This window comes from Triturus cristatus, chromosome 1_2, assembly GCF_964204655.1.
Source record: "Triturus cristatus chromosome 1_2, aTriCri1.1, whole genome shotgun sequence".
NCBI classification, from domain to species: Eukaryota; Metazoa; Chordata; class Amphibia; order Caudata; family Salamandridae; genus Triturus; species Triturus cristatus.
The window spans coordinates 217,770,268-217,795,982 of NC_140580.1; the positions used below are offsets into that span (position 1 = coordinate 217,770,268).

The 25,715-nt window shown below is 44.5% G+C and overlaps 1 protein-coding gene across 2 annotated transcripts in view; it reads right to left on the reverse strand.

Annotated features, from left to right (window-relative positions):
- The window catches only part of FAM241B (family with sequence similarity 241 member B), an 89,419-nt gene that overhangs the window by 57,492 nt on the left and 6,212 nt on the right, over positions 1-25,715 (reverse strand). Inside the window, exon 2 of one of the 2 annotated variants that reach the window (XM_085603488.1) lies at positions 25,338-25,457. The exons of the other annotated variant lie outside the window; for it this stretch is intronic. The gene's annotated coding sequence lies outside the window, so the exon portion shown is untranslated. The remainder of the gene's footprint in view (positions 1-25,337; positions 25,458-25,715) is intronic. 2 annotated transcript variants of the gene reach the window in all.

Sequence of the window (25,715 nt, forward strand, 5' to 3'; positions counted from 1 at the left end):
AATGACATGCCATATGATACCATATCATACATTGGCAAGCCATACCATACCATACTATACTATGCAATGATAGGCCATACCATACAATAACAAGCTATAGCACACCATACAATGACAGGCCATACCATACCATACCATACAATGCACATCAGCCACACTTTTTTATAACATGGGCAAAAAAGCACTGATAAAGTCAACAGATCTTGCATAGGTGAGAACTATTAGCTTTGCCAAAGAATGCTCCTTTCTGTTGAAGAACAGCGTTGCCACTTGTCAAGCTCACAACTTTGGGAAGGGGGCACAAACCAACCCCGCTAACCACCTGTCTCTATGAAGCCCATTTGTCTTCATTGAAATTAACTATTTCAAATATCTAAATACAGTACTTACATATTTATTTATAAAGTTTTATATAGCACGAACTTGACCCAAGAGGGTATCATAGCGCTTTACATTTAGGATCGTTGATTTAAAAGTTACATCAGTTACAAAAGTATAGTAAGGTACAGTACACAAAAACAATGTTGAGAGAATTCGTAGGAGGGAGGGGAGGAAGGAGTCATAGCGGAGAGATGAGGAGAAACTGTGCCCAATGTCCAGCTGGGTAGGTGACGGTCGAGGGGGAAACCAGGGCCAATCTCCTCAATAGCTGTCTAGCAGCTCCACCGGGCATCAGCCATGTTGCTCAGGTCTCAGCGTTCAGGAAAACCACTTTTGAGTTGATTTGAGACGTTTTTATAGCGCTGGCTAGACCCGGAGGTATCAGAGCGCTTTACCAGAGGATCGTTGCATTACAAGGAACATCTAAAAAGTTTTATATATCGCTGGCTAGACCCGGAGGTATCAGAGAGCTTTACCAGAGTAACATTGCATTACAAGTTACATCAGTTACAATAGCGTAGTAAGGGACAGTAAACAAAAATCAAAGAACTGTGCCCAATGTCCGGCTGGGTAGGTGACGGTCGAGGGGGAAACCAGGGCCAATCTCCTCAATAGCTGTCTGGCAGCTCCACCGGGCATCACCATGTTGCTCAGGTCTCACAGTGGTTGGTACATGGGACTGATGTCAGGGCCCCCCTCTAGGCTCTCACGTTTCTGCAAGGGTATTCGAGGCCAGCCCCGTGGATCTCTACGGAGCAGGAGCCTGGAGGTGGAGTGCCGCCATCTTAGGGTCAGGCAACGTTGGCGTAAACCCGATAGGGGAGACACACCGCTCCTTACCGGCGGTCCCTTTGGTCTTTGTAGCTTGCTCCTCTCCTTTCACCACATCGGGCTCCACATTAGCTGCAGGGGCTCGACGCGTCTCGCTGGCGCTGCATTCGCGCGTTTCCAGTCAGCACCCGGCTGCCGCCATGTTGAGGTCAGGCAGGGAAGGCGCGCACCGGGACTGAAGACAACGGGGGGGGGGGGGGGGGGGGGGGGGCCGCCGCCGCTCCTCGACATCTGTGCTCCCCATCCAGGGGGAATCTCCCCTACTTCTCAAGCCCTCAGAGTCCGGCTCAGCTGTGCAGGTGCGTGAGCAGGTGGGCGCGATCGCAGTCCGCGGATGTCCTTGCAGGTGCGTAACCGCTAGTCAGCAATTTATTCAATATTCGGGGGCAGCCCCCAGTCCCCCAGATCTGCAACGGCCTCCGACCACAGCCCCACGTTTCCTAGCACCGGTAGCTAACTTGATGGTGCGAAGCGTCGCAGATTCCTCTCGAGCACCGGAGCGGCAGCCGCCATGATGTTTACCCCGAGCCCGCGGGGTGAGCTCTCTCCGACGCCGTGGGTTGTCCCAGGGGTTTTAACCGCCGGTCGCTCGCCGTCCTTCAAGTCAACGGAGCTGCGAGAGAGCTCCCGTGGCGAAATTGGGGCATTTAGATCGCTCAATACCGCAGATTTGTACGGGCCTAGCGAGAAGGTGATTGGATTCACGTCCGGTCAGCCATGATGGTTAGTCACGCCCATCAAATATGTTCTAGGTTTGGTCTGCAAGTTTTCTAGTTGGATCAAAGCGTATTCATGTGTGCATGCTGATGTGATTACAGTTACAAAAAGCCAATTAAAAAGATTTCCAACCAAGATCTGGGGTTACCCCTCAGATATGGCATGACAAGGGTACCCACTTTGTGTCCTTTGAGGTTCAGGAACTATCCAAAGCTTTAGGGATTTAACAACACTTTCACTGGGCGTATCACACTAAGTCATTCGGGAAAGCAGAGCATTTTAACTCCATATTGAAACAAGATAGCTAAGATTTATGCAGAAACCATACTCAATGGCCCGATGCAATCTGGTCATTCAGAGGTCTTCCTAGTAACAAGAAAATGCTAATCGCTTATGAAACATAGGCTGGATGGTCCCTGCTGCTTGCTTCTAATCCCTCATTGTCTCCATCTTTTCTCCACTTGCACCTAAATTTGATGGGTTGCTTCAATACCACAAACAACGTATTTGCTATCTCTACAGCTAGCGTTCTCAGGTCTGATCAGCTTCACTCGTTGCCCCACAAAAGACTAGCACTGTAGGACAGCGGATTCACCAACAAAAGTTAGTTCTCCTTCCCCACTGATGGTGCCCCTTTAAAGTCCTACTCACCACGAACACTGCCATGAGTGCGACATGGTGCCAGCCTGGGTGCATTTCTCTCAGTGCAAGTAAACCAATAAGTTAACAAACTCCAACATGGCTTCTGCCTCCATGCCCATTACCCAAGCTGCATTCAACACCCCCTGCTCCCGCTTCTGTAAGCAACCTTGCTTCTTTCGACTCAATGAGGGGCTTCTGCTGTATGCACCCATCAGACTTATCCCTATCAGGATACACCCCATCCTCCTGGCCACAAGTAAAACATAAAAGCCTAAGTAGTAGAAGTCTCCAACCTACTTGATTCCCCAACAGGTCTGGCCAGTTTCTCTGTCTCAAGGCTTTTTGTGAGGCTCACTGTGTGCATCTGCTTAGAAAGAGCTGGGTGGAAGGCATCCAGAAATCAACACTACCCTGCCTGCCACCCACTTCTGAGATCAAGAATCTCTATACACTGAAACACCTTTTTGCATATTCTGGAAGAGTATGGACAACACCTTAACCTTTGTTCTTGCTTGCTCTGAGCCACTTGCCCAGTCGTGCCCAAGAGGGCATTATGTATGGTCCCCGTACCCTGAAGAACTGTGTCTCGACTTGTACATACATAGGCACTAAACCGATGAATGTGACAAAGTCTCCCTCCTTGTACTACTGTCAGTTGAAAGTTTCAGTTTCCCTCCCCAGCATTTCATGCTCCTGGTTGTTGCCATTGCTGACACTGCCCATGGAATGCCCTGTAAAACCCAAAACTGCAACATCTTTGTGGGAAACAGCAAATGTGATTTCTCCCATACGGTCTCGCCTGTTTCTGAACTCAGTCCCTACTTTTCTGAGCTACCATAGGGACTCAACTATTCTTGCAGCCGTTCTCATGAACAACCTGGCAAATAACGTATTTATAACAACTGAGCATATACCTGGTTACCCAAGCACTGGCCTAGATCCAGTTATCCTGCTTATACAGCCCTGCTAAATCTCCTCACCAGAAGAGATTGTCTAGAAAAATATCTGAATCTGTCTACTTCCTTACTATTATGTTTCTCAAGTATGAAATAGGACTGCAGAAAGAGGAACTCCAAATTGTAGCTAAGGTTCTAGAAGACGTCGCAAACGCTAGTTAGTCTTAGGATTATAAATGACCAACTTGAGGTCCAAAGAACGAAATGGCTCTTAATTTTGTCACGGCTGCCAAGGGTGAAGTCCGTGCAATTACAGCATCAGAACATCGCTCATTTATACCAAACGCTTCCTTAAGCATACACAAATTGACCCCATCTGTGACACTATTAAGGAACTGCAAAAAATTAATAACTGCTTTAGACTTTATGAATGATCTCGGTTGAAGGGTCAGGAATGAAGATATTAGAGGTTGTTTTGGTAATCTATGTCATCCTCGCATTGCTCGATATCACTGCCAAAATGTGTATGAGTTTCACTAAACATCTTACTAGAAATAGAAAATCCTCTCTCTCAGGATGATGTGTCCAAGGAAGTGAATCGTTGATGCTAACTGATCTGCTTTAAGATTTGCACAATAAAGTTGTGCAAAGCGAGGGATTCTGAAATTGACATTTTTGTCTTAGCATCACATTAATTACAGCAGCATCCTTTCTGATCATGCTACATACGTCTTTAAGTTGTGCCCATATGTGACGTTTTTTATCTTTCCTGGGTATAGCATGATCCGGCTGGCTTTCCGGGAAGGCAGAATTTCCAATCGCAGCCTCACAGCTCTCAGAACCGACATATTGCCTCAACTGTGAGACGCATCCCTGACACCAGCCGTCGCATCACAAGCAGTCGTCTACCGGATCCTCGACAATGACGCAGAACGTCGCATTGCAGCTCCTCGGAACTGACGCATCTCCTCAGCTGCATGACGCATCTTTAGTGCGAGACCTCAACGCCCTGCTACCAGGATCTGAGCAATTCTGTTCAGCAGGCCTAACTGGGTTCCTGTAGCCAGGCCGCACTCCATCGCAGTCGGCCTGAACTTGTGACTTAATCCTGATCTGGCATGACCAGATATCCACAGTTGGCGCTTTGTGTTCTTTGGCACTATTTACACTGAAATGTATAAACCTGTATATCTCCAGCTCTACTGAATGGATTTTTGTTGTTTGTCTTGTTTTATTAATACAATATTACTCTATTTCTAATCTGGTTTGGGATCTTCTTGTGGTGTGTTTCCACCGGGTTACTGTTTGAAGTGTCGCACAAATACTTTACACATAGCCTCTGACTAAAGCCGGACTGATCTGAGCCAACCAACCAGAGAGTTGAGCACAGGTTAATTTAAGGTTGCTTGTGAATACACCTTGAGAAGGACTGCGGTTTGTGCTTGAGTAGAGTTTCACCACCTCAACCTGAAACCCAATTTCTGACAGAGACCTAAATGTTCATCCTACGGGAAGCTAGCTAGTAACTGTTCAACCTACTAAGGATATTTAAAAACAAATGCTAGTCCTCTCTCTTTTTGTCGCAATCTGCCCTTATTACTGTTATCCGAGCAGAGAGATATAGCTAAATCGGATTCTCATGCTTTTTACCAGTCTTTGTTAAAAATAGAATGTCAAAACTATGGCTGCTAATAAAATCAAAAGTTTCATTTTTTTCCCCAAAGACAGTGATTATTGAGTAGCCCACGACTAAAGGGTCAAACACAATTTCCAACAGTGGATGCTTCAATCAATGCATTTACCGAACAACAAATAGGTTTCTAGCCATTCTGAATTGCAAAATGTAATGGTTTGTTCCAACCCTGTACATCATACAAACGACTTGCTAACTTTCATGCACACTAACTCTACATGTTACAATGGATGACGTGAAGAAACATCAAGAGAAAGGTTCAATGAATTCACAAAATGCGGACAAAAGTGAAAATCTGAAAAATGTGCTCCACTATTGAGAAAGTGGGCACACCCTAACTGGCTATCCACAGAACCGTAAGTTGCAGACTGAAAATCAGCTGTTTTAGAGGGTCACTTGGGTGTTGTTACAAAGACACAAGAGGTGATGTAGCAGGAAAAAAGTTGCGGCCATCCAAGGTTAGTATGTGTGAACAATGTCTTAATAGAGAAGAGGCTGAATGTGCAGAAAGCGATTGATGCCCCTTCCTTCTCCTGTGATAGAAAAATTACTCAGGACATTTACTGCAAAAAACATTAAAATGAATAACTTTTTTTTTTTTAACGATCTCCCCAAAAATGCATCTCCACAACCTTTAAAATGATCTACAATATTCTTATTCCATTTGTATAGAACATTGAGTATTTTGTTCTCACACACACAAGACAGAAGGTGGTATTGCAGTCATCCATAAATTGTCATATCCATGCACTACCCAGTGAAAGTATTAATTCAACTCATGTGAAGTCTTCAGATGAATCTTTCAACTCTCAGAAGCCCAAATTATCACCTACCACCTGAGTTTACTGACGGCTTTACAGCCCGGTAAGTACCACGCATCAGGGGTTAGACTAGCACATTTTAGTGTGGTGGTTTGCATCACTGCCCTAAAATGCATAAGTAATGCATTTATAGCGCCTCCTGACACCATTAACACTGCGCGGCACAAGCAGAGACAGATGTTGGAGCAGCGCACCATTAGATAAGGCAGCGTGAGCCTGATGAGTGCAGTGCACACACGGTGTGCTGCCTAACCACAGCCTGCTGCGTACAGACTGGCAAGCATTGCAACGAACTATCACCAATTAAAGTCGGCACTTAGCCGTGGCCTGGGGGCTGGCTGCACTCAATCAGACAAAACTCACTAAGCCCATGTCGCAGCACAGCCTCACGCGGCGTGGCTGTTTACTGAGGACTACAACAAGAGTTCCTATAGTCGAATGATCGAATCACCCAGGAGTCGCCTGCACTGAATGATTCGGGGGCGGCGCCTTGTCTTTGTTGGTTTTCCAGCAACTGGCGCCACTCCCTGCACTGCAGTAAATTTATGCTGGGATTATGGTCAATCAATGAGTGGCGGGCAAATTAAACTTTCTTTTTCTTATCACCCGCCACAGGCAGATCGCGAGTATAAGGCTGGCATGCCTTGACAGGGTAGTCTACGTGTGTGTCTGGCGCCAAGCATTTTCCTATCCTGCCGATTTTGCCGCCCCCAGGAAAGCATCGCTGCTGCTCAGGAGGGCTGCCGGAAAACAACATACAGTGTGTGCTGTAATCATCAAAAACTACCGCCAGCCAGAGCAAGACACTCTGGAGGAGAGCAGCCTGTGACTCCATCAACTCTTGGCAGACCTTTAAACTGCACATGTAGTGCACCGCCCTCTTCTCCGGTTGAAGCCCCATGACACGTCACAGCTCTAGACTGTGCAAATAAAGCAAGCTAGCAAAGCGCTCAGCTTGGAGACTCAATCCCAGGCACTGGTGGACTGGCAGCAGTCAGGTGAATCATGCACTCTGCCTAGTGTTGACACCTTTCCAAGTTCTTGTTTCAAGAGTCTGCAAATGCCTGGATAGGATACTGATAGAACTGGAAACAAAATCGTATTTATTTGTAACGTGCAATTTCTGTATATGTTTACTGTAAGCATTAGTCATGGATCAGCCATTGAACACATTTAAAAGTGCTTTCTAATTATATTTGCTCTTTGAAGTATGCACAGATAAATGGTAAAAATATTTACCAGCTTTAGTGATTTTACTTATTTTTGAACCGGCCGGAACAACAAAATTTCTGCCTTGTATTTATTTGATCTCTGCAGCCTGTGCTTACCTGTTTTGGGGTGCAATAAAGTGCAATGGCAATGGGGTGTGAGACGTTTTATGATGATTTCTTCACTTTTATATCTTCTGGGCACAAAAGTTTCATATCAGTATCTTAATCTTCCATTTCAGGGGTTTTGAAGCAGTTTCAAGACAGTTTAGGGCTTCTTATCGAGCATAAGGGTGTCATTTCTGATATTTATCTCTTTCAAGCACTTCTTTCCTTGTATTTACTCGTGAGAAAATGTCACACTATCACACATTTGGTAGCCGAGTGTCCCCCATAAGTGCACTGAAACCACGGATATCTCACACATAAGCAATCTGAAAACGTGGCAGCTATGAATTACCACAGCCTCAGTTAACTACTTCAACAACATATTCCTCAGTGATCTCAATTACCCTGGTAAGACATCCACCACAGTCCTAAAAGTGGAGCAGGCCTCAACCTTCTAAGCACTGCCAAACGTGGGTGGTTGATTGGAGAGCTTATAATGAGATTCCAACCACCCCACTCTGCATAAATGTCAATATGTTTCAGCCAGCACAAAATAAAACCCCGGCTTTCCTCCCACGTTTCTTGTTTTAAATTCTGGAAGGGGTACCTAACATTAAAATTGTAATAAGGATTCCCTGGTACCAGTTTTATACCACTTGTCATCACTTGTTTTGCACTGTTATCTCACCTGTGATTCCACTTTCACATTTTGTGTTGTTTTGTCTTCCCCTCCCTATTGCTCCACCTCCAGCGTTAGGCTGGCGCGGAGGTGTGTTAGCAGCCCTATGATGAAGTATGACACAGCTTGCTGTGTGTGAGGGCAGTTTTACAAAATTGGTGTATTTTCACACACTTATCCATCTCCACGTAGTTTTTTAATCCCTCTTCTTTTTGTGATATTTAACTATTTAGCGGGAGGTCGAAGAGGGTTTATCCTCTCTGTACTTTGTGTATTTTGGTAATGGGTACATTTAAACAGAAAAATCTTGCTGATTTCTTGTTGCTTTGTTGAGCATTCCCTGTTGCAAGTGCTGTTCACAGTCACACAAGTGGGTTCCATTTTTATCTGAAGAAGAATGGGAACATACAAAGGTAGAACATCATCAAGAATTGCAATTCTCTCAACGTTTGGCTTCCAAATGTAAGCTAACACACATGAAAAAAATTATCTAGGGCACATTTCAATCCCTTCATACCCATTTTTTCACACATTAGATTTTACCATGCGATAGGTGTATGGTCGGTACACCAAAAAAAATCATTATAATCTGTAGCTCAGTTGAGGACTCTCGACATGGAGTGTTTTTGTCCAACCAGCAAACACTATACAGCCGTTACCAGAAGAGTCAGATAGACAAACAGTATATTACTTGTGCAAATCAGCCATAAAGGCAAACAATCACAGGTGAGTACATTGTAATTTCTTTAAAAATATTACTACTTATTTCTTTCAGTTTTTGATTTTAACAATTTGTTTCTTAGAGAAAAACATCAGCAATCGGCACCAATGACCCCTTGGTGAATTCACAATTTTGTCTACTTCTCAGAAATGTATAACTTTCTGGGTTCACCTATGCATTTAACACCTGCTCCTGCTTCCACTACAAACTACCAGTAGGTAGAAAATGAGCACTGAAGATACCGTTCCCCTCGGTCAGACTACAGAGCGTATGATGGCAACCACTCACTTCACAGTGGTAGAAAGAAGACATTCTAGGGAGGCATGATGGAGAAAGGTGTGAGCTTGTTGCACAGCCGGCTCTTACCCACTCCGCTCAGGCTACAGTAGGAGGAGCGGAGAGGCGGGGCCTTCTCCCTGTGAGAGTGCAGCATGCAGGTGAGCTCTGGGTGGTTTTCAAACATTGGAACTGTTGCCAGAATCACTTGTGTGGTTCTGCTGATGGCGGAGCCTTGGACAAGATGCTCAATTGTGGAGGTTTCTCGCTGTTGTGCCGGTGGGCCCATAAACAAAATACTGCTCTTTGGTGTTGTGCGGATTGCCCCTGGAGGCTTCTCTGCACTCATGGTGCGAAGAACGACAAAGCAGCGCTCAACAGGGCAGAGGCTGTGGCTTCAGGATCTCGCACAGCCAGAAAGCACCCAAAGCAGGATCAGGTGAGCAGTGGGGCCACAGGGTTTTGAAAGAAAGACTGTAATGGAACTCGTGGCGGGTCTTGAGAAAGCTACCTACCCTTGGTCCCACTTTGACTCTGCAGCGCGAGGCACGCAGCCAGTGATAACAGGATTTTTCAAGCAGCTGTCTGCCTCTGTGAACCTGGCCCCCTCATAACAGCAGAGCTTATGGGTATAGCGGCCCCAGAGAATAGGGAGGGCCCTGGGGCCTTTGGCAGAAACAACAATAATACTGTCACAACCCTATTGGAGGAAATAACTATGAATGCACAATCGTTTGCTCACCTTCCGGCCCTAACGGCTTAAACCCCTGAGACAGGCTCTGTTGCCTCTGGAATGCTGAGAGAACGGGCCCCTCACGAACAGACCATGAGAAGATCAATGTGAGTGCAAAGGGGCAGTCCAGGAGCAACTTCTCCAAAGGCACTGATAGGCAGCAAGGCACAAGTAACCTGGATTTTTCAAACCAAAAAAACAAAAACTGCTAAAACTAGCTGGCAGAAGAGAGGGTATTCAGCCTAGCATCATTGGTCAGGATATCCAGGCTGGGGGAGACACAGCTGAGGGGCTGCCAGGAGATAAAGGGCTTAGAAAACTACAATGTTAGAGCTGACAGCTTTAGCACATTAAAAACTTTGGACAATTCTTGTGAGGGTGTGGATATGTCTCTCTCCCTTACAGAGGGATCAGAATCCACTTGTTTAAGCCCCAGCCCCAGTGAGGCTTAAACCAGCTCCTCTATGTCTGAGGCTAGTGTAAGCAGTTGTTCAATGGCATTAAGGACTATGGTTAAGTGGCGGAAGCATCAGAGGAGATCAAAGGGAAGAACTGTTGTCTCAGCAACAAAGAGAGAGGTAAATAACCACAACTAACAGCAGCACTAAAATGGGGCTATTCAGATTCTCATCTCATGGACCAAAAAGGGGGGAAAGAGTCTTTCGCCACTTAAAAATGCCGGCCATATAAACACTGCTGATGAAGCTGGGGAGCCCTCTTTGAAATGTATCTATGGCTCGATAAAGAAACATCAAGGGAAGACTCAGGATGAAAGCAGAAAGGCCTGGCAGGCGTCAAAACACCAAGGCGCCTAAAAGAATATAGCTATCTTAGACTGAGATCAGGGAAAAGCTTATTGCCATTGAAGAAAGTACTACAGCAGTTAAAGCTGATGTAGGGATCCTGAAGGGGCAGGCAGAATCCCAGGACGCACAGTTAACAGACATCATGTGGGAAATTGTAGACTTTGAAAACTGTCCAAGACGGAATAATGTACGATTTCTAGGGATGAAAGAGGGGGCTGAAGGCAATGACATTAGAGCATAAATGTTGGATCTCCTCAAAAAGGCCTTCCCTGAGCTTTCGTCCTGAACTGGAAGACTTGCGTCCAGAGAGTCTATACACCCTTTAATGCTCAGAAAACACAGGCACTCAGATAAAGCAATGAAAATTCAACCGGGGCAATCATGGTTTATTCTGGGGATTATTTACTCAGTCAGGCTATTTCTGAAGAGACCTGCCCAGATTCCCAGAGGTGTTCTAATGACATATAATTTTATATGATCCCGATTTTTGCCACTCCACTCAGGAGCAGAGGTGGTGTTTAAGACAATTGATCAAGCCATTTCAAGAGTTTGGAGCGGAAGCATTTTTATTAGCCCCATTGTTAAGGGCAAGATTAGAACCTTCACCTCCGAGATACAGGCTAAGGAGTATCTGTATGGGCTCGCCCCACTGCGTCGAAGAAGCCCCAACAGGGGCGTGGACTGTGCTCCTTGGCCAAATTGTGGTCGGGTGAGGGTACAGTGAATAGAGGAGGGGGATTTTTTACCTTCTGATTGATTAGGTGCATGATGCATGATGTTATGACTTAGATGGTGTTTGCTTTAGAGTTCGCTAATCTGGAGGTGCGGCTAAAATGTATTGCAATAAGGGGGCTTGTTGTGGATGGTTTTGAAATGCTTGCACATCGGTTTATTATTCTCTCTTCTCCATTTAATTTTCTTTTATGGAGCGGGGCCACTTGCTCTCATTACATTCTACATTGTACACTCACAGCTTTCTAGATATACGAGGGTTAGTGCCCAGGAGATGGACTGACGGCATCGGAGCCACAACTCAGGCCATGGGTGGCCTGACTTCTTCATACGGTTGGTGAGGGGAGGGGGTGGAGGGCAAGGAGTTTGGGGGGTTGCATGGGGAGTGGATGGGTGGGGTGAGAAGGGCCAGGCACATGGGGGAGGAGCTGAGGGTTTGGATCCAAAGAACGGAGGGTGGAGATTAGTGCGCACTAGCAGGGAATTTTCAGGGAGAGGCAATGTTTGTGAGATAGCTGTTCTGAACACTTGTGTAATTAGAGGAGACCCACCAGGATTGACTAAGGTTTAATCCATACACACGGAGGATCGTTGCCTGCCACCACGCTGAATACTAAGGCAACAATGGCCCATTTCAATGTAAGGAGGTGCTTTTCCATAAACTGAAAACGGAAATAAACAGCCCTCTACAAGTTTCATATTTGTAGAACCCGTTACATAATAAAATACAGGTTTTATTCTTCTTATATTATACTTTATGTGAGTCCCACTAAGGATACCTCAGACAGAGATTTTCCTACATCCTCTAAACCCAGACTCCTTGATGCCTAAAAAGGAGTTTCTGTTTGAATGGAATAAAGATGAGATTACGTTTTTCCTGAAGAAGGTGGTTGTGAAAACAAAGAACCCACCGAAACGCGTTGATGCTATACAGTCCAATACACAAGATCTTTGGAACATCTGCTATACCTTGAGAATTAAATTTAAAAGTATTTCTGTTGAGCAGACAATTTATTGCAGATTGGTGTTCCTTTAATGACATTATTAATTGTCTAATGAACTCTCCCACTATGTCTATGTGTTGATGTCTTGTGTCTTATTTTGAATATATTGGTGTATTATATGGGTTTTAATGTTTTTTTAATACTGAAAATGTTTGTACAAATAATTAATTTTTACATAGTGTGATTTTAATGACTATTAAATTCTGTATAGAGGAAATTGATTGGTATTGTGCATACATATTTTACTGTATTGGTACTTTCTGTTTTGGTGATATTGGTTAATCCTTGGTTTGGATGTGCGAGAGTTGAATTACGTTTCTGCTCAAAGGGGGCGTTATTTTTTACTTTTTATGACTAAAGATATGACAGGGGCAGTCCTCAGCAGAGTGTGTTATTGGAGGTATTGCCATCATGTCTAACCTAAGCATAGTCACCGTTAACATTTGTGGCCTGAATGAAACGGCTAAATGAAGGAGAGTAGCCAAGGATCTGAAAGCCCTGAAGGCTATTTGTTGCCTTCAGGAAACTTATATTGACAGGGCTGGTATGAATCTGCTTGAAGCCTTAGGCCAAAATTTAATAATGTGTACTAGCGGCAAATATGCCACAGCCGGAGTGAATGGGGAGGGTGAGCGGCCCGGAGCCTCGTTGGCATCGCTGCTACAACCCAAGAGAGATACAGACATGATAATAGAGATTCATGATGAACAGGGACTCCCATTACAAGAGAGCGCAAACATCGCAGAGAGGTTCAGTAGATACTATGCTGCATTATACACAACGCAGGTGCCCCCTGATCAAAATGCCATACAAGATTATCTTGAACACATACAAATGACTTGGCTCACAAATGCACACAGAGAGCACCTCATGGCCCCACCTACCCCTGGTGAGGTCAAGTCTGCGCCAAAAACTATGCAGGCGGATAGAACTCCTGACATAGATGGACTCAGTCAATTTTTACAAGACCCACCAGGACAAATTGGCTCCCATTTGATATCCCTGTATGGAGACATGGCCAATTCGGAGGTTATGCCACCCAACATGCTTGAAGCCCTGATTATAATACTGCTGAAACCTGGGAAGTCTTCAGCTGACTGTTCATCATTATAGACCCCTTTCGCTTTTAAACGATGACACCAAGATATTTACCAAAATGTTGACAAATCTGCTAACCCCTCTGATTCCGCTGGTGGTCCACCCGGAGTAGGACGGGTTTGGCCCTAGTCACAACTTGCCCCTCAACCTCAGGACAATCTGTGGTGCCATACAGCAACTCAATTCGGATCTCGATGCTGCCGCTGTCTTTTTGGACACCGAAAAGGCATTTGACTCTGTGGAGTGGGCGTTCATGAAGGGGGTTTTAAGGCGAATGGGAGTTGGTGAGATCTTTTTAAAGTTAGTTACCATGTTGTATACTTTGCCTACTGCTAGGATACATCTGGGCAATATGGTTACGGCCCCAATTGTTATCACGAGGGGCACCCGGCAGGGTTGCTTGCCCATTGTCCCCATTTCTCTACACCCATGTAGCTATAACCTTGGCGTCCGCTCTTCGGGATTACCACAGTCATAGAGGACAGCGGTTCCCGAAGAACAGTTTGGTACTGTCAGCATATGCAGATGATACACTGCTATATGTATGGAAGCCGGGGAAAAATCTCAATCCTATCCTATCGGAGGTCGTACAGTTTAGGCGCTTATCCAGCTTCAAAGTTAACCGGTCAAAATCTGTATTTTCCCTCTGGCTCCTGCCACCACGCCAACGAGTATTGATTTTTCCTTGCAGTGGTCCACTGATCCAACTCGATATTTAGGAATACAAATCCATACTGACCCTGATGTAGTTCTCTTTGAAAATTATGGGAAGGCAATCTCCAAACTGGACGACGATATCACCAGATGGCTCAGATTACCCCTCTCCTTGTTGGGCCGCATCTTTATTATAAAAATGGTGGTCCTGCCTAGATTTTTATTTTTGTACCTAAATATCCCTATGCTGCTACCTCGCCATATATTTGCTACATTACGCTCACTTATGATAAAAGAAGCATGGGCCGGTAGCAGCTTCAGACTTAGAACTATACTACAGAGTGGCGCAAGCGTCCCACGCATATAGTTGGATACATGGCCCTCGGGAACTTCCATATTTATATTTAGAATAGAATCCTACTGCCCAGGACACTCTGGCACAAACCCTCTTTAGACCTCCGCTTAGGACTGTATGGAGTCTTATATTCTATAAACTTCACTACACATGCCTGCCATAGGTTATTAAAATACCAAGCAGGCGCTCTCTTATACTCGCCGCTGATCGCCTTGGAGTGGTGCTCCTGGTTCCAGACGGGGACATAAAAAGCAGTTTATCGCTCGCTCAAAGCGTTGGGCATATCTAAGACAGGGCACTTCTTTCATGATGGCATGGTACACGGCTGGGACAACCTGCCCAAGGATGGTCCTATATGCACACCTTTAGACCAGTTCCATTACGCCAGGCTAAGCATGCATAGCGAGATTTTCTGGGGGATGATATGCAGGAACCCCCTGCGAAGTCCGCACTCACGTATATTATCCACGCAGACTCCCCCGCAAAGTTAATTTCAATCCTTTATTCGCAGACACTGGAACTCAAAACAACACTTTGAAATAAGGACAGTCAGGACTGGCAGAGAGAACTGGATTTGTTACTCGATAAGCGCTGGAGATACTGTTGCGAAGTTACAAAATACATATCCTTAAATGGCAGACATCGCTTAATACATTTTAAATACATAAATAGAACCTATTACACTCCTGCTAGAATGTTTTGCTATGGGTTGCGTGACTCTTCCCAGTGCGATCGCTGCCCAGACAGGAAGCAGGGTTTTTACATAACACCTGGTTGTTACCTGATATTTCCAAATCCTGGAGTGAAGTCTTCAATGTTATGAGTTAGGTCACGGGGCATGTCTTAGTACCCAATCCGCTACTGACTCTGCTTGGGTACAATAGGGATATTGACAGTAGCTACAGGATGTTAGTAGCGATGGGTATACAACTCGCGAAGCGCAGGTTCGCCATTCGCTGGGCTAAGGGGCTGATGATAGGCGAGTGGATATGCTATATTGCAATACGCTGTCTGACACATAGAATGAGCTGCTGTTCCCTCAGAATCGCCCCAATGGCTGTTGCGGACTGTACAAGCAACAGTAGAGAAGGAGGCAGTAGTGCTGGCCAGCCAAGACAGTAGTGCGGGTATATGAGAGGATTATGTCACGTGCACTGGCTGCCTCATTCTGTGAGGAGGTAATACGCTGCAGATCCCTGGTTTGACTCCCCTTCTCTGTGGTAGAAGGTCCCCACAGCTACATATCTGACATCGGTACTAAACCTCGATGTGTGGGGTCTTGTCATAGTGCATACACTAATGTATTGACTTCAGATGTGTACTGTATTGGAATTGTAATGTGTTTCTCGCCCATGTCTTCTTATTTTTGGGAATATTTTCATTTCTGCTCCTTTTGCAAGGAGGTTGTGTATGTTATGTAACCTTATAAATGAAATAATTAAAAAAATAAAATTAAATAAAGTGTACTACTCAGGATATGAAGACTAAGGGGGTTGCTATTCTTGCTAGAAGCAAGACAAGTGTTTTTAGCCATAGTTCCGCTGATAAACATGGTAGGTGAGCAATAACAGAATGTCGATATAAAACAGGATCCTTCATCTTATGCTTATTGTATGACACAATTTTGAATGACACAGACATTTTTGATTTTATGTCAGTAGAGCTGGCGCTTTGGCCTGCACCTTCTGTGCTCTGCGGTGTTCTTAATGTCAACGGATCAGGTAACACTTCTGGGTGCACAACGTGCATCAATGCCGGGCGCAAACCATGGGTATTTAGAGGAGTCGAAAGTCTATGAGAGAGAGGTACGTCTGGTTGATGTCTGGACCAAATTAAAAGCTTCAGATCCCAGCTATATTGACTATTCAGCTCCCATGGCTCTCTAGCTCGGCTCTATTACTGTTTTGTAACACCAGACTTAATAAAGGGGTGCCAAATAGAGTTAGTCCCTCGATTGAAGTCTGATCATAACCCTCTGGTAATTGAATTCACTCTGGAAGGGTATAAAAGAAGCTCTCGGAGTTGGTCTTTTGAGAGAGGTCTCCTAACTGACCCAGCATATATAGAACATATGAATGAATGGATTCCAGAGTTTCTTAACATAAAATGACGTTGCACCTCAGTTGGGGTTGTCGGGACGCCTTCAAAGCAGTAGTTAAGGGAGAAAATTTCAGGTATAGCCTAAATTGCAAGAAGCAGAGTCAATTACTTATCAAAGAATTATACAAACAACTTAGTAAAGTTGAAGCTCAGCTGGTTGTGGCAGTAACCTCTGGGATGGACCCCTTGTTTGCCCATCTTCAGATAACTATATCTAAGGCGGGACAATGAAATCAATCAAAAAGACAGCAGAAACATTTGTTGCCAGAAGACAGGAATGTTATGAATATAACGAACGTGTGGGGCACATCCTTGCAATTCGGACTTGGCAAAAAAGTGTCAGCAGGCTATATTAGTGACATATAAAAATGACCAGAGGGACTCAGTTTCGGATCCCGATGATATATGGGAAGTCCTTTGGCTGTATTATGGCAAGTTGTATCACACCCAGTCCCTCGCAGGGGAACAAAACTTGGAGCAATTGTTGAATCTGGTGGTTTCGGATAATGCTACGCAAGCAGACCGATTAAATGCAAGCAGCTCTCCAAGGATTGCCCTCTGGGAACGCAGTTGGGTCCTACCAAATTCCTATGCAATTTTATATGGTATTTTTTATGGTGCTATTCTCTGACATGCATGAGCTCTTTCTCCAAGTGAAGAAAGGTCAAAAGCCCCCTGGCTCATGATCTATGGCGAATATTGTCTTTTTAAAGATAGGGAAAGATCCGTATGATTCGAGCTCTTATAGACCAACAATGCTTATAAATAGCAATGCAAAGCTATATTCGAAAATACTGGCCAGTCATTAGGACCATATTATTTCTAAACTTGTCTCTACAAAATTACATGGTTGTATCCCTTGGAGGGGAACCACTAACCATATTCATCGGGTGATTACGATCTTTGATGTAACAAATGTAACAAATTAACCCCTGGCGGTGGCCCTGTGGGACACAGAAAAAGCATTCAACATGGGTGCCTAAGACTATATATGGAAAGTCATAGGCTCCTCAGTCGAGGCGGGAGTTATATCAAGGGAGTCTAGGCAATATATCACAGAACTGCAGCCCGGTTGCAAATGATGGGGAGCCAATCAGGGTCAATCCATATTGAGAGGGGAACCATGCACGGATGTCCTTGTTCCCCCTTCTTTTTGCGCTCTATATCAACCCTTTTGTTCGCATGCTCTAAGCTAATCCAGCCATTCTGCCAGTTAGGCGACAGGGATGAGAGACAAAAATTTTAGCCTATGCAGACGATATAGCAGTAGTAACTGCATTCCGGATGCAGCGCCGCACGTAATTCAGGAGGCGGCTGCTAGGTTTGGCAAGCTGGCGAGTTACTCGCTGAACAGTATTAAAACGTAACTGGTTGTGAACCTCCAAATTGTAACCCAGGATCCGCGTGTGGTTGAGCAGGTGGTGTACCTAGGGGGTCAGCATCAGCGCAAAACTGGATCAGATAGTGAAGACCACTGTTGTCCCGATCATTGGGAAAGCTAAAAGGGATTTTCTAGAGGGGACAATCTGCATCTGTCGATTGTGGGTCAGTGTAACATTATTAAAATGCTATTCTTGCCGAAGGTTTTGTAAATTTTTCATGCAATCCCGCTGAAGTTTGAAAACTCCTGGTTTAAAATAATGGATGCCATGATCTCGAGATTTTTATGGTCTTATGGTAAAATAAGGAAGATGCACTTAAATTGCTCCAACCCAGCTGTGTTGTACAGCCGGATTGGAGAAAAGCTGCAGGCTCCCTATGCATTACCGAGTGTTAAACCATCCAGCTCAGGCCAATCCAGGCGATGCTCTCATGCTAGTTATAGTATGCGAGCGGCGTCTGGATTGTGTGGGGAGCCTGTGCAGTGAAGCCTGTCCACTTTCAGGATGAGAGGAGCAATAAGGCAGCCGGCAGCAGGGAGCGGAGCGGCAGGTAAGCATTTTTAATTTATTTTTAAAACCCAACCCCAAGCCCCCCGCCCGCCCAATCACTTTACTATAGTGGCAGCCTTTACTGTTAAAACCTATAAGGCGGTTTGGCTCAGCTTGTACAGCTCCTCATAAGCAGCTAAAGGCTGCTCTCTGCCTTTAACCTAAATTCCCATTGGAGGTCTATATCTGGTAGTGGGAAAATGTGTGCTAGCAAAAAAGGGGGCACTCCACCTAGCATTTATGGACCTCTTGAATGTATTCAACCAGGTCAACCATTCAAAGCTCTGGGATATAATGGATAAATTGGATGTTGACAAAGATTTGTTATTGCTGATAAAGCGCCTCCATGCTGAAACTTCGGTTTCAATTCATTATGGGATTTCAGGAGACTTAACATCTTTTAGGACTCAGAGGGGTATCTGTCAAGAATGCATTTTGGCACCCTTTCTTTTTTTGTTATATATCAATTTTGTCAACAAACGCCTACTGGATTCAGGTTCTGATACGGCAAAGATGGGTAACCCGTATATCACAATTTTGTTCTACGCAGATCATGAAGTGCTCATCACAAGAACTGCAAATTGCCTTCAACTCCTATTGAACTCCATTTTCTCCTTCATGGAAAGTTTAGATCTGAAAGTCAATCATACCAAATCTTTTGTGATGACTTGCGGCCGAGCCAAAACAACGATTAAGAATTATAGGATGGCGGGGCGAAGGTTGGGGTGAACAAATACTTTTAACTATATGGGCATTTTATTCAATCCGTCCTTGACCTCGTCTACCATGATAAACTTAGAAAAACAACATGTTAGCCTAACAAGTTTAGATTTGCACCTTAACTGGGACAGAAACCAGTTAATAAATTAATCACTATGATAGTAAGTGTTACCAATGAGCTCATATGGGGCCAGTATCTGGGGCTACTCCAAATCAGAAACTCTCCAACGCACAGAAAATAGTTTTTTATGCAGACTACTGTCAGTCTCAAGAAGCACATCCTCGATTATAGGGCATGAGGAAATAGGCCTGGCGTATGTGGAGGAAGCGAATGTGCTTGCAACACAGATCTTATGGATTAATTGCTTGGACAAGCAGGAAATGAGCCTCGTCAGAGCTTTCTTAGTGGACTTTTTAGGTCTCGCCTACGCATCGCGCATGCGCTGCATAGGAAAGACCTTTAGCCGTCGGCACAGCTTTGAGGGCAAAAACGTGCACGAGTTGCATTGCTTCCAATGGCAACGTGTGTACGTCTGGAGATTCCCTTGCGGGAGCAAGCGGCGCCATATGGTGGCGCCATATGGTCGCAATCATCGCGCCTTGCTGCTCGCTCCCCCAAGGGAATCGCGTAGGCCCCCTCCCCCTGCTGCCGCGCGAGGCGTGCGCTTGTGCTGGTTACGCTTTAATTCTAGAAAAGCACATTTTCAGTGTTGGCGTGTTACTAATAAAGACCACTAGATGGCAGTAAGATCTTACGTAAAAGAAATCCACCCGAGAAACCGTATCGATGTTTCAAGGACTGTCTATTGGAAAAATTATGAATGCAGCAATTTAATATCTAGAAAGTTTCTCTGCAGCAATGCTGATCTGAGCTATGATTTATGCTAATCTGTGGATGGTCGTGTGTGAGTTTATATTGCAGTGTTGCACAACAGTGATCTGTACGAGTGTTGCGTAAATAAAGTCCTCATTGACAAGCTTGAAAATTAGAAGATGCTCCCTCTTTTGGTTTAATTTGTTATTTTTACTCAGGGTTTCTTTGCCTGTTTTTAATTAATTTAAGAGCATCAAATGACTACGGATGCTGGAAAGCAATTCTCCTACATTAAAAAAGTTATGCAGAAAAGTTACAGGGACGTTGAAAGGAAAGCTACCAAGAAGCTAGGGATGTTGAAAAGAAAGCTGCCGAAAAACTTACGTTTAGCTACAACTGCACTTTTTCCATTAATTGCCGTATAAAGTGCGAACTCCACCCAAACGAGTTTTAGAACATTTACAGAAAAAGGTGCACATCGTGGGGCAGAAAGTCACCCATGCTGTGTTAGCATAACAGATAGAATTTGGAAATGGGAAAACCAGATTCCAGTCTCGTCGTCGGCTCACATCCTGTGATTCTGCCCAAATCCATGCCTAACAAAAAACAAGCATTGGCATAGCCAATATGTCTCGCTTTTGGGACCTTATAAGTAATTAGTTATGCAGCACAATATTCTTGGTGCAACAACAACTGTTGCATGGCTAAACACTTTTAAGGTCCCAAAAGCGGGACCTATTGGCTATGCCAATGCTTGTTATTATTGGATAATGTGTATAATATCCCATGTTCTGCATATGTTAAAAGAATGTTTTATCTTGTGGGAGCCCCAGAGATGTATGAAAACCTCGATTGATCACAATGAGCTGTAAAGACAATATTAAACAGCATTTTTTAGACTACTGCCTGAAAATAGGTGGGAACGGGCGTTATATTGAACTAATGTTCTTGATAATTTGGCTATTTGCACTTCTGTAGGACTAGAACCTTATCGATCACTTATAACGCATCTTAGACAACGTTTCAACTTAGCTCGTTTTCAGTTCAACACTGTGCACTTTATTATTACTTTTCCTAAGCAGTAAACATTTGTTAGAACGTTACCACCCTGCCCCTGTGAGGGCGCTTCTAGGTAAAACACTTGGTTTTTGGCACCTTATTCTCCGTTCCCTGTCGCTCATCTTTGGTCCCTATTTAATGACAGAGTAAAGTTAAACAATATAAACTAGACCTGATAAGTTTACAGAAACTACATACCCCAACAATCTGTTTGTTGTTACAAAATTAATGAAAAAAAGTAATTGCAATCAGACAAAGGTATAAATATGGCGTATGTATATCATGAGTTTTTACTGTGTAGTTTTAAACATTTTTATACTGTATTTTTTAAACGTTTTGTATATTTTACTGTGATGTGTTTTAATGTTTTATGTTACTTTTATAGCTGTCCTATAGCCAAATAAAGATATATTGAATTGAGCTGAACACTCCCAGTATTATGAGAGTACCACTAAGGCAGGGCAAATATAAACGAACAGTGTCCATTGCGCTCTGGGGACTGAAGTTATTGAGATAAAAAGTGTTTTTCAGGTGGTGATTCGAGGGAAATCCAAAGGCCCCCTCGCCAGTACTCTACAGGATCGACAGCAAGATAAATTAACTAGAACAGATTAACATTGTGAATGTAGTTAAACAGTTCAAACAGTTCAAGCCCATTTGGAATGCAGACATGGTGGGTGGGAGGCCCTATGCTCTTTTCAAAGTGTATCGATAAAACAATTACCTAATTATTAAGTACATGGGTAATACAGTTCACCCAACCAGACCCTTAATGTCGCATCTGCGGGGCTCAAAAGTGGATCATTAGGGAGCAGTAACTAGTTTAATGAGCAAATGCTTCTCGTGTGCACTCATTTAAAGCAGATTATTGATTTGTCTCCGTCACGTTCCCGATTCACGACATCCGACACTTTGTCCATACCAGCCCTGTCGGAAAGCCTGTGGTGAGTTGAGCGGTTCTGGCCCGGATGCAAAGTCTCTGGGGATTATACACACGAGGCTGCACTCCACGTGAGTCATCTTTCAGTGTTCCTCCCGCGTTCTGTGTGATTCCGATTTCCATTGAGTCTTTCTTAGAGTCTAGGATGGTAGCTAGGGGGATGGATCACCAAATTGCGAGGTGTGGCCCTGAATGGTTACAATTATTGTTGCCTGGTCTACTAGGCCGAATTTGATCAAATCTTTCCACATCCTAGGATGTCGAGTAAGACCTTTCTTCCCTTTGATGGCCGCGCCATGAGAGGAGTCCACGGCAACATGGGCAACCAGGCCCTCAATGTGGAATGGACCACCTTTCTGTTTTATCGCCTGTAGGATGATAAAGGTGTGTTTGTGCCTCAGAAGACGATGCTATGGCTCTGGGGTTGTTCGCCGATCTGGAAGAGTGATTTTAAGTCTATGTGCTATCTGGAATTCCAGTGTCACTCTGGGAATGTCACATACAGCAGTTTAGGTAGGAATGACATCAGGAACACAATCATGTAATTCCCCTACATCTATTTAGCCTTCGTAATCAGGCCATCTCCTCGCTACAGTCCAGATGGAGACTGTATAGTATATATTAGTATATAGGCATGATGTCTGATCTTAAAGATTTGTTATCTATCACCATTATTGAGTATAAAATGAAGTGATTTTGGAGCTCATGGTTGTGACTTTTTAGGATTATGGCCAATGTATTTCCCGCCATTGTACTGGTTTTCTTCCCACTTGACAGTGCCGCAGAGAAGGACAGTTGTCTAGATGTTTTCAAGGCAGACATGTATGCCAAATTGCAATAGCAGTAAGCAGGAGATTATACGATGTTGACAGAGTCCCTGCCACACTGTGGGGGGCGCTAGTCTTACCAGATCAGGGACAGTAGTCTCGGCAAGTATACTGTTGTCCCTGCAATCAAAGCTTACAATCCATAGATCTACCAGTCTGTGCATTCAAGTCTCCTGCAAGCAGGATCTCCAATTTACAGGCACTAAAATTTAAGTCAACCTATTTGTCTTGTGTTCGACTTCCACCACAAGTCTGTTCTCACAGATGCCGGTACACTACCCCAATATCAGACCGTGCAAGTTCCTGGAGCCGACATTCTGAGAGCTTTACTATTATGGATGACCACTTGCCACTGATAAAAATCTTCAACTCATAGTGCAAACGTCTGGTGGACATTATTCAATTTCTGCATTGCAATTATGAACATTCAACTGTGTTGTGGTGTCTTTTATGACTATGAGAGCACCATGCTGGTGGATATGCCCCTATGGAAAATGTGTATGTGTCCCTACGTTGGCTGGGTTTGTTGGCGAGGGATGGGCCAGCTGCTGGAGCAATTCAAAGAGCCGCCATCTAGGACTGTGGCAAAAAACCTCCCTCAAATTAGGCCTGAGCGGTAAATTCCGTTCCGCTTGCGGAATTTCGCTTTCCACAGAGAACGCGGAATTGCCCAAAATTCTGCGATCCACAGCTTCGCGGAATTTTTTGCACGTTCGCACTATCAAAATGCATGTTCTCAAGATATTTCCCCCTCGAGCATACAAACAGCGTTCGCGAACAGGAAAAAAGCATCGCGAACGGGCGGAACAAGCAATTCCGCGTGTTCGTGGAACTCTGCGTGCTCGTGGAGATTTTTTACTGTTTCGCGGAGCTTTGCAGAGCGCGACTACGCAAATTCCGCCCACCCCTACCTCAAATCATGCTTCTTTCTGGTTCACTCTCCTGGGCCTTACTTGCTATCTATCAACAATAGTTGATTGGAAGTTCCCTTATTGCGATTTGTACCACCTGGGCTTTTTGGGTTGACCTATACCAATTGATGTTATGTTCTCTTCTTGTTAGGTCTCGCTGGCGTTGCAGCGCGAAGCGCTGCCGCCAACGAGAACTATTGTTGCCGTGATGCCTCTCAAGGGAGACAGACCGGGGCACGCGCAGCGATCAGGGTCTGTGGACGCGCTTCTGCGACGCGTATGCGCAGGTGCGCGCACACACCCCCCGCCGCTGCCGACCCCCCCCTCACCGCGTCCGCGTTAACGCGCGCGCACAAACACCGAGATGCCTCTCAAGAGAGACAGACCGGACGCGCTTGTTTGGCTTTTACAGGCAGTACTAACAAGACGAGATGCAAGTAGAAGTTAGAAATGTTTTGGCTTCTCATACCCAACATGGAAAAAACTCGTGATGTTTCCACACGAACAGCTTTGGATCATTTGATGTCGGTATCAATATCGCGTTGAATCATTATTTATATAAGAGCCCAGATCAAAATACAGCAATTACAAATAAATACACACATCACAAAACGTTGCTGTTCTGCCTTTAACTTACTATTATTTCTTCCACGTTATAGTGACAAAGACGAGCCTTAGCGTCTCAAGGTGCCCACAACCAATCAAGTAAGCTAAACCATATTTTATTTGTGATGGAAAAGAGTGATTGTCCTGGATTGGCTGGCGGACTTCTAGTCAGTGGATTGGCTAGAGAAGTTCCAGTCAACCATTAATTTGCTGTAGGGACTTGGAGACAGCACAGCGGTTTCCAATTGGTCGGGAATTCGTTTATTGTCTCGGTGATGTTTCAAACTTTGCACGTGCTACAACCTAAAAAAAAAAATCCCATTGCATGGTGATTATTCCCCGCCTTCATTCAGGGACAGTTCCTTGTCTCTTTACTGGGTGATTTGGCCTATTCTGTTCAGTCAGTCGTACGTAGCCGCGTACCAGAGGCACCTAAAAACACGCCGGTGGTTCTTGTGAGATGGGTGCTGATAAGTAGACTTTTCCCCTCAGGTGAAATCAGCAGCTAAACCACCCAGTCAGTATTCGCGTCACTTACGAGGCTTCGCCTATTGGCCGGCCTCCCGGGGTGTGCTGCGCTATCGGTCCCTCCTTTTACTGCTGGTGAGCGCTGTGTCACTTCACTTGTTTGTGCAGGAGTTCGGCACATCTTGACTGCTTTTGTCCAGCTGGCCCTATCGCTCATTCCTACACCTCACCTCTGGCTGGTGTGTCTGCGTGGTGCAGCGAGGGAGCGGTGAGTGACCCTGGCTTTGAACGCTTGTGATTGTAACCCGTACAAAGTGCAAGGCAGAAGCGCTTGCGTAGATATTAACTGCCGTCGTTCTGGAATCGCCTATTGTACTCCTTTAGACCTGAAGATAAAGGTATGCTTTCGCTTTCGAATCGCGTTTTTTTGGGTGATTTGGACTCTCATTTTCTCAGTCTCGAGGAAGTACTTTCGGTCCTAGAATTATTTATTTATTTAATCTATATGATATTTGTGCTGCGCCCTTGGAAGAAGACTACCCGTCAGTTCTCTTGGTACATGGGATAAGGTTAGCGTTGTGACTATGAATTGTTTTAAACTCTTACCCAAATCAAAGTGTCTGTGTGCTGGACCAGGAATCGGCTCACTATTTTTTTTTACGTTTCTGGGTTTATCATCTCTCGGGCTTATTCTTGCTCTTAAATCGTTGCAATGGATCTTTGATGCTGTTTTAGAGATCAGAAGCAGTATATTACATGCATTTTAATCCCAAATTATATTCTAAGTTCTACAATAATGAGATAAAGTGTTATAAATCTTATAGTATGTGATTTTTTTTTTTAGGTCACAAGTACATCCATCAGTTTTAGTCATTAGTCTTATTAATAAGCAATTAATACATTTCAATGAAAAGCATTAAGCACGTTCCCGAAAGGAAAATAATCCCTATTCTAGAAATCGGGAGAGAATGGTGTCAGTCACAA